At 48.1% G+C, this 17,725-nt stretch overlaps 1 protein-coding gene across 1 annotated transcript in view; it reads right to left on the reverse strand.

Annotated features, from left to right (window-relative positions):
- The window catches only part of LOC308054056 (rho GTPase-activating protein 20-like), a 48,293-nt gene extending 31,629 nt beyond the window's left edge, over window positions 1-16,664 (reverse strand). The window contains exon 1 of the mRNA XM_080366231.1: window positions 8,012-16,664. The gene's annotated coding sequence lies outside the window, so the exon portion shown is untranslated. The remainder of the gene's footprint in view (window positions 1-8,011) is intronic.
- Between the last annotated feature and the right edge of the window lie 1,061 nt (window positions 16,665-17,725).

Below are 17,725 nucleotides of genomic sequence, written 5' to 3' on the forward strand. Positions count from 1 at the left end.
ACTAATCTGTTCCAATGCCACTTTTTTTCCTTGCTCCCATGGATACTTATACCTGCAGGGCTTGCCTTCCTCAGGAGGCTGGAACAATGCTGAAGCGAGTGCGGGAGGATGTCCTGCAAAGCACAGAGGGGACTGCTGCTGCGTGGAGCACCATGGTCTTCCCGGCTGAAACAGGTCTTTCTGAACAGCTAATGTAATGGTCCACACTCTTAAATGACACTGGGCTGGACCTCAAATCAGGACACGTGGAATTTGTCAAGGCTTGGCTCTATGCTTCTGGCTACTGAACACACCCATGGCCCGCATGGCGGTGCCCTCCGCCAGCACCCATGCCTGGGGAATGAGCACAGGGACTTGGTCCTGCAATACAGCACTGCCCAGGATCCTAAACCAAAGTGAAACTCTCAACTGTCACCTAAACAGCAGGACGGTACCTAAAAGGGGCTTTTAAGAAGCTTTAAGCAGGAAGACAAGGCCACAGCTCCCATCCATCAGCTGTGCCACTCCCTCCTGGAGCTCTGCGCTTCCTCACTGTGGCGTCCAGTACCAGAGAGAGGTGAAAAGTGATGGATACAAGAATAAAACATAAAAAAGTTCCTGCTATGTACAAGCCTCAGCCTACTGATACAGTGTTGATAGACAGAATCTGTGAAAATTATGGGCAACTGCTGCTGAAAACATCCATGGGTGGTCTTTTCCCTGTAAATCTGAAGGGTCAGCAGGAGCATGTCTATGTATTCTGGGACAGCAAAAAAAGCACTGCAAGAAAAACACTGCTAGTGAGGATGAATATTAGCCATCACCTTCAACAGGCTCAGGCGCTGAACATCTGAAGGATGCACTTGGACAAAGTCTTTTTGGCATTGATAACAGTTTGAAAAACTATGGCTCACACAAATGCAAGTCTCTTCTCTGTAGCCAGCACAGCACAGCAAATTGCTAATTGATCAATAAATATTGATGTTGATTTAGAAATACTTACGTACTTTGTGCTTCTGGCCTGGCAAGAAACTAACAGTTGCCAAAGGAAGGACACCCCCCTTTAGTACTAGCACAGGAGGCCAAAAGTAAAACCTTGTTTTGTAACATTTCTTCACCTTTCTTTCTGACAGTTTGGCTGCAATTCTGGTGTCCATGGCTGACTAAATTTGAAATATTTACTGACAGTGGATTAGAACAAAGAGCTGCCACCTGTTGGGATTTTCCTGCAGTGCTTATTGCCATGGGGAAAACCCACTGCAACAGATTCCCCCTATATGTTCTGATAGAGTTTTATAGTGGGACTGTTTCCTCATCCCTTTCCTTCCTTTGAACCAATGCTGAAAGCCAGGAACCTCTCGCGAGGACTTCTTGCCTCTATAGCTCCAAAGGAAACCCCTGCATAGCTCTACACACATGTATGGTCTCTAGCATCAAGCTGTGGCATACTCTGATTATGAGCATAGCATCAAACAATTACGGGATGACTCATGACAAGACTCGTGGGAAAACAGTGGGGGCATCACCTAGATAAAGCCCTTTAAACCATTTAATTCAGGCTTGTACTTTGGGGTAGAAGTTTCTGATATAAAGCTGGATGCATGTATATAATTGGAAGGGAACTTGTGGAGTTTTACAGTATAAATATTCATCACTGAGGCCAAAGTAAATTAAGAACCATGCTCTTTCTTTAAAAATGCAAGTAAATAGTTCACTGAATGGAGCCTTGGCAAAAGGAAAAACTTGCAGAGGAGCCAAACCTGAGGAACAGAAAAATGTAACACATTCCTTCCTGTCTTTAAAATAGCCCCCTTCCCTTCTCCTGGTTCAAAACTCCTCCTCCTGCCATATTAAAAATTAAAAAGTCATAGACAGCTGGGTCTGCCCAGCTACAGAATTACTTCAGCCTTTCCAGAGCAGGGACTCTTAGCTCAAGTGTGTGGGCCAGCCCCCACTAGGGACCCCAGTAACTACCAGTGCATGAAATGCACAGCACCCATGCTCAGTGTGTGATACAGGAAGATATAAACTGCACCAGGAAGAGAAAGTGTAAACCACAAAGAGTTTATGAGGCAAGAACACCTCAGGTCCATGAGGCAGGCAGCACAGATCCACCTGAATGCCATGGTATGAATCCTCTCCTCTCCCTGGACCCATAGTCAATGCAAGTCGCCAAGCTGCTGGTGGTCCACCAACACCGCCCCGGCAGGGACCGGCCAGGCGCTCCCCCCCTCTCTACCTGCCTCGGCTTTCCCTCAGGGACAGCAGCAGGCTTGTTTTCAAGCCAGCTTCCCCCCACCCCAATGCAAACATGTGCACAAACTGTGCTCCCCAAGAAAGGTCCCACATTCCACCTTACGAATGATGTTACAGGCAGAGGATCAGTGGGTGACCCCATCCTCTCCCTCAGGCAGCTGCCAGCAGCCTTCGCTACCTGTCAATCAAATACCTGGTACACATTGCAAGTCTGGTGTTTCTTATTATCTATTTACAATGATAAAATAATTTTATTTGCAGCTTGGCCATGGAAAAGACCTTGAAAAGAAGCAAGCTCTGTGCATCTGGATTTCATTAGAGCTTAACATTAATCCCTTTATGCCTTAGAAGTATCCTGTTAGCATTATACAGACTCTGGTCTGTTAAATGGCATTCTCAGAGCTGGCTGGCTGAAAAATGGATTAATCAACAGCACCTCCGCTAGCACACATGCCATGAAAGGCATCTTCCTCTTTCTGTTGCTTGCTCATCTGTCTGTTAGCATCGGGAGGGGTAACACACTCATTAAGTAACATTCACTGCCAAACTCGTCCTCAAACTCACGATAGCTTTGTGCTGAATTGTAGGATTAAATCCCACAGAATTTTACAGTTGATGGAAATGAAAAATAGGCATCCCAGCCTCAAGTGAGGATCCAAACATTGTGAATTTCATTGGAGCTGCAAGTCTAAAGTTACACAAGTTGGGCAAGTAAAAGTAGACTTTGGCTTAAACAATTGCACTTTTTTGCCAGTTTTTGGAGTTGCAGGAAAGCATTAAGGGTTGAACAGTGACAGAGGCCAAGAGAGAAACTGCTGAGCAGCTGGGCAAAAGTTGAGAATGGAAAGGCTGGCAGAAGCAGCATTTTGTGAGCTGAGCCATGCAAAAAAAGAAGGTGTGAAGGAGGGGTCTGAAAACACAGCCTGAGGAGCTGCCAGCAGACTGCAAAGGGAAGGAGAGAAGCTAATCATGGAGGATGAATGCTCAGAGATCGAATAACCCAGAGGCCAGATTGCCAAGCGAGCCTAACAAAGAAATATGCACATTCTTACAGCAAAAATGTTCCTGCCAATGACCCAATGCAAGTCAAGTCACGTGGCCTTGAAGAACATGTCCCTGTTCTTTGATGCCACAAGAGGTGGAAAAAGATAAGCAGTGGAATAAAACTATTCACATTAAGTTCCTTACATAAGGCCGTTCTAATTATTCCCAGGAGCGACTGCCACAAGCTACCACAGAAACTCACAGATGAGCCAAGGAGAAGCAGCGATGGGAACAAGGCAGAAGCTGTTGTGTGCCACCGCGGTCAATAACAACATGCCAGTGCTTTGCAGAGGCTAGGCTTTGTGAGAGCGGGCACAGCATCTCCAAAGAACCAAAGGCTAGAGAGCAAGACTCTTCCTAGCCAGTGCAAGGGCACAGTCTGGGACAGAGAGGGGACAGAAAGGAGCCACCTCAACATAGGTAGCACCTCCTCCTGGAGCACCAGCCTGCGCCGGCCGTGGGGACAGCAAGTGGCCCAGGGGTTTTTTGGAGATGTCACTCTCTGCCTCTATTTCTGGTGCAGCCTGAAGGGGCAGGCAGTGGAAAACTCCAAGAAACATCATATTTAAAGATACTTATTCTGATTCATACATTATTCCCCACCTTCATTTCTCCCAGTATTTCTTTCTTACTTTCGCCTTAACCTATACAGGAACCAGTGTGAAAACTGTATTGGCAGAAACTAGGCCAAATACAAGACACATTATGGGGTACAGATGACCCCAAAAGCTTCCTCATCTGTCTCTTCCAACCTCTTTTCCCATTACTGGGGTTTAACACATGTTTATGTGCAAACTAATACCTCCAGTCATGAGTGGTTTTGCGGGTCTTTGATAAATATTTGATAAATACTTTACGATTTGACAGAATTTTTCCAATTTTGAGGTGATCAGAGCAGAAAACAATTGTCCGGCAAGATTTACAGAAGAGCTACATAGATGGAATTTGTATTTTCCATCACTTAGCTGTTAATTCCTATTGATTTTACTACTTTTCAGGTAGAAAACTGTCCTGAGGCTGAACACTAGCCTCTTCATTTGCTCTCCCTATGCAAGCACATGTACACATACACATCTGCATACACACACATATACGCACAAAGCTCCTTGGCTGATAAATTTCCCAATAAATGCGGCAGACAACTTCAAAACCAAACCAAGCCTTTCAATTGGAATTATGAAAAATAAGTTTTAAATCACAAAAACATCCTGTTTTGCTTCAGTTTCTCTCTCACGTGCCACAAGCCGAACTCCACCCTACCTGTTTTCAGAGGGGCTAACTATGGGTGTCAGGTTTTGGAAACTTCCATGTCCTCGTCTGTTCTGCTATTTGCTCTCAGGGGAACACAAGGCAGGCAGGACTGTGGTGACAGGAGAGGGGTTGGTCCCCTGCGCACCCAGCCCTGCACCAGTCCTTTTTCCCACAGCTCTAAGATCCCTCAGGAGAAAATGCAGAGAAATGGAAGAGGAGCAGAAGTGGGGTTTATTGTTTTTTGTTTTGGTTTTCGTTTCTTTGGTTAGTTTTTTTAATGACAGTGACACCACAGTCTCAAACTCTGGCTGAAACAGAGAAGGTGCTGTTAAGCAGACTTGCTATTCGCTCTACTAGGCCTAAGTCCTCACATCGATGACAGTTTCACAGACAAGTCAAAGAGAATCTGCCAAGGAGATGCCAGGTCCCTAACCAGGAGCACATGGAGAGGTTGGGAGCTAGCAAGGCAGGTTTCCTGTCTTAACAGAGAAACCAGCCATACAGATCAGATACGTACCATACTTTAGAACCCCCTCTAGATGACCTCTGCATGCCAGCACCCAGCCGGAGGATACAGGCTGCCTCCTGAGCAGAGCTGCGAAGTGGGTGATGTGCTGCCGGTGCTCCGGAGGCTGCTGGGGTGTTCGTTTGAGACGGGTGCCACCCGATGTAGCTCTGACTGTACGCTGTAAGCAGAACACCGGTGCATAACAGCCTGAGTGGCTGAGTGCTGCTGTGGGTGTTTTTGGAGGGGTGTGTATTTGGATCTGCTGGGGTGCTACTTGCTGTGATGGCAGCACTGGCAAGGGTGGTAAAGTAATATGTGGATGAAGGTGAACAGAACAAATAGAGGAGCCTGAGGTGTTTGTGAGGGTGTTGGCGTGACAGAGGGTGGAACAGCAGCAGGTGGTGAACCTATGGCAGGCAGGAAGGTGGAATATGGTGTGCTGGTGAAACACTGCACATGGGGAACGAGGGAAGGATCCACAAGAAGGATCCCTGCATCAGAGCCGCAAATCAGGATCTTCCATATCACAAGCAGGAGAGGATCTGAGATCCCCCATGGCTAGTCAGGAAGAACAAACATCCACTACACCTTCAGGCTAATTAAGAGAAATGGTATCAATGGCATACTCCTTGACATCTCCCATACCTATGAAGTAAAACCAGTCCAACTGTGCTGATGCTCGAGTCACATCCCCTGGTTACAATCTAGAAGAGTTCCAGCACCCAGAGCTAGCTCCTCTGCAAAGACAAGGGCACACACTTCCCACTTTTGGGGCCAGCCTAGCTGAGTTATAACGAACAAAGGTGAAGCACCAAGAAGCATAAACGGTCTCTTCTGCGAATGCCAATCTCACCTAGACCAGAGCCACATTAAGCGATCTACATGTGCATTCAGCCAAAACCTAAAGTGCAGCAGCACTTAAAGACAGGTCAAGAGAAAGGAACTGTGTCCAGTGCTGTTGACAGAAGGACCTTCACCGAGCAGCTCTGAGGGTCTGCAGGGGAGGCAGAGACCATCATTATGGCTGCATGGCTAGAGACACCTATCCAAAATCAGGTTATGCACCCATCCAAAGTGTGGTATTGTGTTTGGCAGGGATTCCCTGAAGCAGCTGACTCTCAGAAAATTTAAAACTTTTTAAGCCAACAAACTTCAATATTTGCTTTCTTTGGAATCTACGTTAATTTTTAAAACATCACTAGAGGGCGTTAAATAAATAGGCTTCCCAACCAAGCTAGAGGCGGTGAGATTTTTGAGAAAAGTATTTAGTTGCACACCTCTGGGAGAAGGTTTAAAAGGCCCATGCGTATCAAAACGTCCACCTGACCACTTTCTCTCTGGCTCACAAACTAAATGCTTTACTTCTCTTTACGTGTGCCCTGGAGAGCACCAGCCCAGGGGCCCAGGAAATGCACCCAGGAACTTCCCTGCAGCTGGGCATGAGCTGTGCCAGGTCTCAGCAAGTCACTGGGCAGCTGTCCCATGATGAGGAACACTGCCATGTATACATACGCTATCAACTACCAGTGGCTTAATTAGCTTAAAGTCATGCTGGACAAACTAATGACCAGGTCCTTGATGAAATCACTGGGAAGGCTAAGGTGCAGTGCCTGGTGCCTCTGTGCATCCCAGGGAATACACTCCATGTAGGAGCTCCATGCTCCTGCAGAAGCTGTGCAGCTCCTGCGCAAGCCCGCGACTGGCTGTAACATTGAGGCAACAAACATACTGTTAAAGGCTCTCATTTTCCACCTCTGCAGGTACCATAGAGTTGGCACATCACAGCAACACTGTGTCTACGTTGCATAAAGGCATCAGCAGACAGAGGTCTGGTTAGGAAAAAGAATGTTAAGGAATGTTCTAAATGCAGAAGATGGGAAGGTAAAGGGAAAACCAGACACCTCTTTCTTAGGTAGGGCCCATAGGTAAAAACTGCAAGCATCTCTAAATAACTGGCAGCAAAAGCTGCAATACAACACCAATCTGGATCAGAAGGATGTCTCTGGTTGTGGGCATCCTCCAGCCCTGGCAAGCACTATAAGTATTTACAACTAGTCGCAGATTTTTTTTTTTTAATATTTTTTTTAACAGGACTTGCTATTTATTCCAGTGGAAACTCCCTGCAAAGAAAATAGTTCTGCTCAGCTACTGTTTGTTTTGGATGATTTGTCCGAGAATTTCAAACTAGTGTTTTGAATAATGTTTACAGCTTTCCCTCTTTATTTTCCATTATTTCAGGCTAACCCCATGCTAATACGATATTCTATTGTTTGTTCTGTTGAATTTAAAAAAATTACCCAGGGCAGCTGCCATTCGGCAGACTGAGCATCCCTTCCCCAGCAGCGCGCTCCCTGCCCTGCCACATGCTTCACCTCCTCCAGAGACTGCAGCCTCTCCTGGCCATCTAAAACCACGAGGCGGTAGGAAAGGAGCTGAGAATTGCTTTGCCTGTCGCCGTGTCCCGACACGAATGCAGTGACATGCACTTGGCAGGTTTCCTAGCACTGCAGCAGGATGCGAAAGCGCCGCGATGCTGCCGCCCCTCTGGGAAAGCGACCGAGGGGTCGCGCTCGAGGCTGGGCAGCCCCCGGGCCCCCTGCGGCACGCCCCCCCCCCCCCCCCGGGTCACTCCCCCCGACCTGGCCCGACACCGCGACGCCCCCAGCCCACTACCCTTTCGCAGGGAGGAAACCGGGCCCCTCCGCCGGCCGCCGGGCTGCAGCCGATGCTCCCCAGCACCTGCCCCGCGGCCCCGGCTCCGCACAGCCCCCGCTCCCCCGCGCCAGCGCCTGAGCCGCGCGGCACCGGCACATGCACCCAGCCGCCGGGCCGCGGGGGGGACACGCGGGCACACCGGAGGAAGGGGGCGGAGAGACACCCCTCCCCGGAACGCAGCCCCCGGGGGCCCAGCAGCAGACCCCCCCCCGCAGCGCAGCCCCGGGAGGAAGCGGGCGGCCCCGCCGCAGTACTTGCCTGGCTCCGCGCGGAGCCCGCGGCGCAGCTGGGGGCGCGGGCGCGCTGTCATGCCCGCAGCCCGGGCGCGGCCCGGCGCATGACTGTCGGCGGCCGACGAGTGGGCTCGGTGCTGGGCGCGGGGCCGGCGGCCCGGCCGGCCGGGAGGGGAGGGGCGGGCCGCTGCGAGCGGGGCGGCTCTGCCCCGCCGGCCATTGGCTGGGCGCGGGTCAGGGGCGGGGCCGCGCGGCGGCGCCCCCTACCGGCGCAGGGCGGCAGCGGCTCTGCTCTGGCGCCGTCGGGGGGGGGGGGGGGCCGGACCGAGTGCCCCGTCGGCGCCAGCCCGCCCCTGCTGGGCGGGGGGCACGGCCCAGTGTGCGGCGGGGCAGCGGCAGCCCCAGGCCGCCAGCTCAGCCGGCGCTGTCCGCCTGGGCCTCCCCCGGGAGGCGCCGCATGGGGAGGGGGGGGATAAATGCTGGGAGAGCGCAAAGCAAAGCGGCCGGGGCGCGGGAGGGGGGGTGGGAGGTGACTGGGTATCTCTGCTCGCTGCCCTCGGTGGCGCGGAGCCTCGCTTTCCGCGGCGGCATTGCCCAGGAGCAGGCTGAGGGGCTCAGCACGGGGACGCGCTGCCCCGGAGGTCCTGCCGGAAGGCGGCTTCTCCGGGCGGACGCGGCCAAGAGCTGGCAGGACCCAGACGGTCCCGCTCTTGCTGCGGAGGGCGGCTGTTCTGCACGTCAGTGCACCTGAGCAAGGGGGCATGAAAGCAACTTGTGAAGTCACATTCCCACCACTTCCTACCTACCCCAGCTATCAGCAATGTATGTGCCCACACAGGTTTCCAACTTCTAAAAGCAACGAGCTTCCCACTTTGCTTATGCCTATGTCTGTGTCATTCTTTACATCCAGTTCCATAGAAAACCCCCCAAAATCTAGTCCAGTTTAGCAGTCCATCTGCTCCTTTGGGAGGAAGAGCCTGGTTCCAGCTGGGCAGTACGCGCCAGAGTATTTGGGACCATCTAACTGTAGCCATTGTCTCTGCACGTTGTGATCTTTCCCCGATACTCGCTCGCTCTCTAGGAGGAGAGTCGCTATCCCATTTTGGGAAAACCTGGCTTGCCACCCTTACTGTATTTGTTTGACCTCTTCCTTGAGCTTTCTGCAAGGAAGCCAGTTAATGCAATTGTGCTAATAGATGTTATCATGAAGTTATTTGTTAGTGTTGCTGTAATGTACAGGGCTGAATTTTTTTGAAAGAGCCCCCTGAGTAGAGGCTTGAGTCCTATTGAAAGTTAAGAGTGACTGGGCAGCAAAAGCCAGCAGGCACTGTCTTCTTACTCCAAGGTTTTTAAAGCTCCTGTTGTGGGAATGTTTTGCCATCATAAACAGAATAGAGAGGTATGTAAAAGCCCTCAGAAAACAGCGCAAACTCCTTGCTGTCCTGCATTACTGGCGCTGCTTAAAGTGGGATCTGCCTGGGTGGCTGTCTCACAGGCTGAAATAATCTGGGACTGTTTATCACTGAGAAGGCAGGAGAAGCAACAGAGGCCAAGTGTATTCCCTCCCTGCCTCCTCTCCCTTTTTAAAAATGTTTGTTGTTGTTGTTGTTCTGTAGAAACTTTCCTTTAGAAAGTTTTCTACTTGCACAGCAGGTATTTTTGTCTATGTGGGGAAGTCTATTTGTGTTGAGAAAGAAGCCGCTTGAGAGACTATTTCAAGGTAAACACATACCAAGGGTGGATACTTTCACAGTTGTGTCACTCTGAGAAGTGCTATCAGATCCTCTCTGGTGAGGTGCTGAAAAGAATACATTACATGAGGAGAATGTACTCTAATCTATGCTAAGATATTTTTATGTCTTTCACATTATAGGTTCAGTCCTGCAAACAAGTAATTAAAGCGTCAAATAAACTGAAGCATTTAAAAAACAAAAGTGCACCACATCTCAGTCGCACAGACTGTCTTGGAAAGTCAAGTGATTTTTAAAACCTATAAAGAAATATGAGGGATGCTTTATTTGCCACCTGGTACACTGTGGTATAAGCTTTGTTTTCTCTATGCATATAAGATTTGAAAAGTGGTGATTTTTTGATAATGATATCTCCTCTGTCTCTAAAGAACCCTTACAAATATTTCTGAACATAAGATACATGAGATACCTTTGGAAAATGAAATTATAGCCCCCACCCCCCACCCCAATGCGTATGTGGTTTGTCTTTAAAAAGACAAAATAAAGCAGCCAGCCTCCCCCCAGCACACATTCATGGAGCATTATGAACCATGCACCCCTTCCCCATCCGCTCTCCTTCTTCTGGGAAATAACTCAGGAGGCATTTCCTGTAAGCAAAAAGGTGCAAGTGGGCTAGAGAAACCTAAGACTGCTCACAGTGCTAGTGCTTATTAGTGCTTTTCTTCCATATTTTTCCGTGAAAATGGATCCACAATCCTGATATGGCTCTGCCCACTGACTTGTTATAGGAATGATACTATAAGTAAAATGGGACAGCCTTTTCCAAAGGAGCTCTCCAGATGAAATTTCTTGAGCTTTCCTTTCCAAAGTACCTCTTTCCTAACCTATCAAGCAGAAAAAGTTCCCTTTGCAGTTGCAAGTTCCTGTGAATTCTGAGTCTAACAACACTCATTATACTAATTAAAAATGCTTTAGATCTCTAAGCTTATTACACTCCCACCAGTAGCTTGATGGAATTCAGGTATGTTTCTTTATCTCCATTGCATGGGCATAGGGTTTCAGGATATCAGCAAAATGTGTCAGTAACCAAAAGAACATTTATCCTAAATTTTCGAGCAAATTTAGACAGAGGATCCTCTTCCCTCCCCTTTGCCCCCTGCCCAAAAAACATCCATGAATGATCATTTTCTGAAGAGCGGTAAATCTTCCTAAGAAAGGGCTCAGAAATAGCCTGCTCTTTTCTCAGACTAGTTTGTTTTATGATATCACAGCAGCCATGTAGAGGATCAGATATGGAGAAAGGAAATAGTTGCATCATGCTAGGGTACAAATGCTGAAGCACTCTCTCCAAGGAGCAGAATTAGTGATATGGAATTTAGGAAGGTCATTTCTGCTTGAATTGCCTTTGCTTATGACTTTGTTGCTCCACTCCGTCGTATGCCTATCATTCTGAATCACTCTGCAATGTTGGCTTTTCCCCTTTTTGAAATGTGAATACACATCAAGCATTTTTTAAAGATACAACTGCTCCAAGCCAGCCGAATTGGCTGCAAGCCTTGATATTATAGGGAGGAATTCAATCTTGGAAATCTGACAGCATCAAGTCTTTAGGTCCCTGGTGTCTTTCAAAGGGGCGCTGAATGTCAGTGCTCCACTGAAACAGCCTTTTCTAGCAGGGAAGCCTGTCTGCAAACACATCAAACCCAACTTGTTCCAACTGTAGCCCTCAGAGTAAGTTTTTAAAGAGTCCTTAAAAAAAAAAAAAAGAACTCAACACTCCCCAAGAAATAAAACCCCAACAGCTTGGCATTTGTTTTCAAAAGGGCATTCAGGATAAAATCCTTGACAACTGTTATTCCCAATCATTGCGCTTTGGAAAGATGCGAACAACACAGTATCAGGCATTTTCTGAGGCACCTCCGACGGACCCAATTCCACACCTCTAGCCCCATCTACATTAGAAAATAAAGAATCAGCCAAGGGATTCTGCTCCACTGCAGTTGTTTCCTTTGCTGGTTATGGATTTGTTTCAAAACATAGTGCAGTCCAGTCCTCATCCTCCTGTGCAGGCAGGGAAGGTCTTGGAATACTTCCCTTGTTTATGGGACATGGCTTGAAAACTTTGCTCTGCTGCTGTCAGATCTCCTTGACCCTGTTGCCTGAGCAGCAGTGAGGAGATCTCTGTCTGACAGGAGCAACTCAAACAGAGACAGGCCAGTGCTGAACAGAAGTAAATTTCTCAACAGATAGGAATATTTTGTTTTAATTTTTGGAGTTGTTATTTCATAGTGCAGAGAAACTATTTGAAAGAGTGTGCCAGCACACAGGATCAACAAATAAGTTCACTGTGCTCCCGGGTTTGCTTTCCATACTACAGTGCTGCAGAAATACTACATGACTCACGATTTGCTGTTCTGCTGACACTGTTACCTACATTTCTACTGCACTGATGTCCAGTGGTCCTAATCAGTTATTTGCTAAACAAATGTAGGAATCAGCTAAGAAACTTTTCCACGCCTAGCACTACACTGTCACTGAGCTGAAACCCAGGGAAGTTCCTCCTTCCCTTCAAGCATTAAGTCATAGGCTGTGGCTGAGAGCAGGAAGTTGGGTTAGCCGGGGTATGGATCAGGTCTGTACAAAAATCTGTGTTCCTTTGCTGTGAATTTTGATGATAGCCTTTGATGTGTGAAGGCTAGCCCATCACATCCTCCCTACACAATGTCATTTAACAAGATTGCCCAGGCTGTATCTTGTTCTCAAGCCAAAGGTTGACCTGGCCCCTGCTATAGAAAGAATACATCCTATAAGCATTGTGTACTCCTCTCCCTGATTTACATCATGTTTCCTTTACCAAGGCTTGCTGGCATCCTGTTTTCCTGGTTCCTTTGTCTGCTGTAGCTTCATTCTGGGCTGAAAATACCATAAGGATGTCTGTACAATGGTTTGGTATGTCTGAAGAGCATGAAGGCCACTGAAAGGAATATGTTTCCAAATGGCAGGTACTCCTTTTTCTTTCCTTCCTCAGGGCAAAAAGTCAGTTTTATAACAGCCCTTCTTGCCACAGTCCTCTTAACTACTTCAGGTATGCATTTCCCATGCAGTTTCTAGCCATTGCTCTTCCCTGCCCTCAGCCTGATGTGCCTCACCTCTCATGTCTGACTTGCTGCTTTGTAAAAGGCTTTTTGCCCAGTTAGCAACAGGCTTTTTCACTGCTTGGCTAGTATTCATTCAAGTAGGGTGTCACATAGTTTTGCTGCTAGGCTAGGAGAAAAATGTGTTTCTAACATACGTCATGTTCTCCCACAGGTATCCCACCCCTACCCCTTCCCAGTGTGAACACAATCTGACAATATAAAGATCTTTTAAAACCACCTCTAACTTGGAGTTGTGCCCTTGTTTGCAATATAAACAGTCAGTGTGTCTTGCCATGCCGTTAATCAAGCAAACAGGATTAGAAAACACCTCACATGCTATTTGGCCAAGGTGTTGTTGCTTTTGGAATCTCATATTTTGCATTTCCATGCACACTAGACTAGTCAGTTGCAGTGTGGTTAAACCTTCATTTAGCTGCTGGAAATACCCATGCAAAAATCCACAACCCGCTGAAACCAGTGGGATAACTCATCGGTTGCTCCCCGTTCCTCTGTTTCAATGAAACATTAATCACATGAGTAAACCCACTGAGATTTAGGCCATAATTTTAATCAATGCAATTAGTTAGGTTTTGCTCTGCTTCTGTTTCATACTTAGGGTCCTGCATACTCAGGGGATAAAGCTGTCAGATTAGAAAAGCTGTATTTTCTAAAGAGTTTTGCAGAGATGTGGAAGAGACTGGAGAGGGAAAGAACTGGAGAACAGGTCTTTAGATCTTTAATAGCAGTGGCATGAGGAAGGCTCTCCTCCCTCTTCTTGTTATTGCCTGTCTGGAAACAGCTTGGCACAAAGCTGGTTTGAAAGGGCAGGAATATGTCTGTTTACATTGTCACTGCTTTATCTCAGGTAGAATAAAAGATGAAAACTCAGGGCTTGATTCCCAACTGAAATGAGCATCTCTCCGACACTGTGTTCTCACACGCCATTTCTTGTTGAGTGCAGCTGAAATTCAGGAGCTCCCTAGATGCTGGGAGACCTGTGACTTTCTTTGATTCCTGAATAAAGGACAGGTCTTCTGAGGATTCTGCTTTGTGAAGCTGATGTTGAAGTCTTCTTCATGCAAACTATCCCAGCAGAAGCCCTGAAGCAGCAATGACTTGGTCCATAAGACGGAAGAGAGTAAGCTTTGTTAGGGTCCATTACATGTCTCTAACAGATGCCCCAAAGCACATGGGGGGAATTTTCAAGCACTGGTAATAATTTCTTCAGGACTTCAGGTCCCACCCTCCTCCCATCTCAGTGTAATGTAACATACATCACAGCCAGAGATTTAGTGGCCTTGGATTAAGTCCTGTTTTCAGACCTGGTCCTCAGCACTGCGTTTCATCTCTCCTTGCTGGAGGCCTGTTAAAAAAAGTACAGCATCAATATTTTTACATAGGGGAAGATTCCACACTGGGGGTTCGAGTTTGTTTCTTTTAATGTTCCCTGAACTTGAAAATACCTACTGGGTTTTTGTTCCCAGTTTCAAAAGAAACCAGCCTCTCTTAAAAGAGACCAAGCATGGGAAATGTGTAGTCAAATACTCAATGGAAATGTCCTAAGTGAATTTAGGATGGCAGTGGATGCTGTTGTGCAACCTTACACCTCGGCAGTGGCTGAACTTTGGGAGACAATATGCTGAGTGCTGGAAGGCTACAGGAGCCTCCTCAGCACACACTATGCACCAGAGCTTTTGAAAAGTAGTTTAAACAGGTCATTAAAGCTATGCATTTTCTAATACAGTTTAGAAAGGTGTTGCTATGGTGGTTAGAGTATGCTGGTACGTTCTGTCTGCTGCAAGGTGGCTTGCTGAGCTGGAGGGTACCATCACGCTGCCAGTGCCTGGGAGAGGCTGGAGTCAGAGCTGCGTGCTGCTTGCTCCGGGCATTCGGGGAGCCACTGCAACTCTGCATGTGCTAAAAAGGGTCTCCAAACTGACCACTTGCGACCTCCTCCTCAATACCTTCCCAGGCCATTGTCACCCCTCAGTGAGCCCGCTGCCGTCTGTGCCTGCCAAGGGTGGCTAGCCTACCGCCTTTCTCCCTGGGTGAAAGCGTACTGCCAGGGCTTCTGAGGCACTGACCAGCCATGACATCCCCCAGCAGCCCACCTCTTCCCTGCTTGCATGCCTGGCCGGGGCTCTGGGCTGGGCCTGGCTGCCCTCCTGGCCCGCTGGATGGTGGGCAGGCCTGGCATGCTAGGACCTGCCCCACCTGGCACGGTGCCGCTCGGCTCCCAGCACAGCACCTCGTGCTCTGGAATCCTCTAGAGGCCTAGAGCCTGCAGGGCCAAGCTGTCCTGGCTGCTCTGTGCTCCCCACTCGGGGGAGAAGCACGGTGGTGCCCAGGGGCTCCTGTTCCCACAGAGGCTGGTGAGACCCAAATTCATTTGCCCTGCCTCCACGCATGTAGGTTCAGCGAGCATGGCCGGCGCGCAGTGGGGACAGTGCTGGCAGCAGTGGTGGCTCTGGTTTGGTTACCCCACGTCCTTTGAGGGATGCACGGTGTGTGGCAGTTTCAAGCCCTGTGTGTGAGCTGCAGTGCCCGGTCACCATCTGCGTGCCTTTCAGCGTCTGCGAAGCCACCTGCGAATCTATCCTGTGGTCCAAATGTGTCACAGAGCTGGTCCCTCATCATTAATGGACATTAGAACTCCTCCTTATGCCCGTATCAGTGCATGGTGACTGGTTTCTAGTGTCTGGCCATTTATGGGAAAATATGTGCTTTTGAGAGTATGAGCTTTTGCCATGGTAGCATTCTGCCCACGCAGACAGGGCTGTCCCTCTTTCCAGCTTCCAGCCTTGGTCCTGTGTACATGATTTAGCCTTTGGAAAAGAAGAGGCGATCGGCACGTCCTGTGTGTGTTTGGAGAGGAATGCACAGCAGCTTATGAGAATTATTTATTGCATGTGTTGAGCACCAAGAATGTCAGACAGGCACAGCACTGAGGGCTCTCTATGGGATCAACCTGTGCTTTCCTTGCAGTCATTGCTGGGAGCAGTTCTGAGCAACTACCATCAGTCATGGCTGTGAGGAGCACAATGTTCAGAAACCCCCCTGGGATTTCCATTCTTTTCCTTCCATTCTTTGTCAGCTTCTAGGATAAGATTCTTCTGAGGCTCTGATTACCTTCCTTCCAGATCCTCTCTTTTCTGTTTTCACACTGCTGCAGTTTCAGTTCCATATTTTGTCACCTGTAGGGCAGAACTGCCTCAATATTATGATAAGGAGAGGGTATAAAGAAGGCAGCCAGTCTGTTCTCCAAGAAGCAGGGTGGTAGGATGCCAGGCAACAGAATCCAGCTGCCAAACATGAAACACTGATTAGATACAAAGAAATTTTTTTTTCATTGTGAGAGGAAGTCAAACACAGACAAGGTTACCCGGGAGAGATTGTGGAGTCTCCATCCATGGAGATATTCAAAGTTTGACTGAACAAGGCTCTCAGCGACCTGATCTAGCTGCATCTACTTTGAGGGGCAGACTGGACTAGGTGACCCCCAGAGGTCCCTAACAACCTAAATTACCCCATGGTTCTGAGACACTGTGCCACTATTTCACACTGAATCTACAGGATCAACTCTCAGTGTTCATCCAGAGATTTAGCTTCGGTTGAGTACTGCATTTTCTGAGCCTCAGCATTTGTCCTGTTTCTCCCATTGGTACTAGATGACAGTCTGGGCTTCTGTAGGATTGTTTGCTCTTAATTGTGTGTCCATTTCAAATAAGTTTGCTGAGCTACAAATGCAGAAGTCAGATGGGGAATACAGATCTGGATTTCTGCATTCCTCACAATCTGGGGATGCACAAAGCAAGCATTTCGGTTCATGTTCATGCTTAGATGTATGTCAATGTGACCCTGGAAATATGTGAACATGGCTGCTACTAGTCCCTGTGTCTGCCATGCTTGGCACAACAGGGACAAAACAGTGAATGGAGTCAGAAGTCCTGAGTGCAGCATGAATATTAAATACTAAGACTGGCTGCTGGAGCACCATTTTGTTTGAAGAAGCCTAGGATTTTAATTTCAGGTTCAGTTTGCCTTCTGCTCAACTAACAAAAACCACCTGTAAGTACAGACATGTAGCATTCAGCCTGTATTTCTCTTCCCTATATTGTCTGAGGACAGGTGGGAGCAGATGAGGTGGGCAGGGCCTGTGGACCTCAGAATCTATGGTCAGCCTGGAAAACTGGACCCTCAGGAACACCTTCCTTCTTGTTGTAAGTGGATTAATTGTGGGAGCACAGCAAAGTTCAGATGGCCTATCCAGGACTGATTTGAACCTGAAATAAGAGAAATAAAACCTGAGAATAGTCCCCCACCTGGGATCCAGGACCATGAACTACACAGGAGACAGCTGTACTGCACAGCACGGGTTACAAGCTGATGAGCTTGTACACCCTGAGGTCATTCACATATCAGCTGTGTGTTGGGGCACCTGAGCTGTATGATAAATAGCAACCACAGGTTGACAATGACTGCAGACCCCATATTTTCGACGAGGAGCATATGTGAGCTTATGTGAGACACATGGCGTGTGTTTGTGACTGTATGCAGCATGTGGTTTTGGTTGAGTGTGTTTACAGATGTTTTTGGACCACTTAAAATATCTTTGGCAAGAGGCAGTTCAGAATTTGAACCAAGCCAAACACACCTCTGAGGTCACTGCAGCCATGAGATCACCACCTAGGCATAATGTTCAGGACCTTTGAAAACTCCTTTTGTGTTTTTTGTAATATTTTCCCTCCCATTTGAAGCTGATCCAGGGCAATTACAGTCCACCAAGGGAACAAATAGAAAACTTTCGCAAACCAGAGCCATAACAGCTAGGCATGGAGATCACATGCAGGGGCTAAGACAAAGTACGTGTTTCTGTAGTCTGATTTTTCGGGAGGACTGCAAACTCATGAA

The sequence above is a fragment of the Falco punctatus genome, assembly GCF_963210335.1.
Source record: "Falco punctatus genome assembly, chromosome: 15".
In the NCBI taxonomy this organism is placed as follows: domain Eukaryota; kingdom Metazoa; phylum Chordata; class Aves; order Falconiformes; family Falconidae; genus Falco; species Falco punctatus.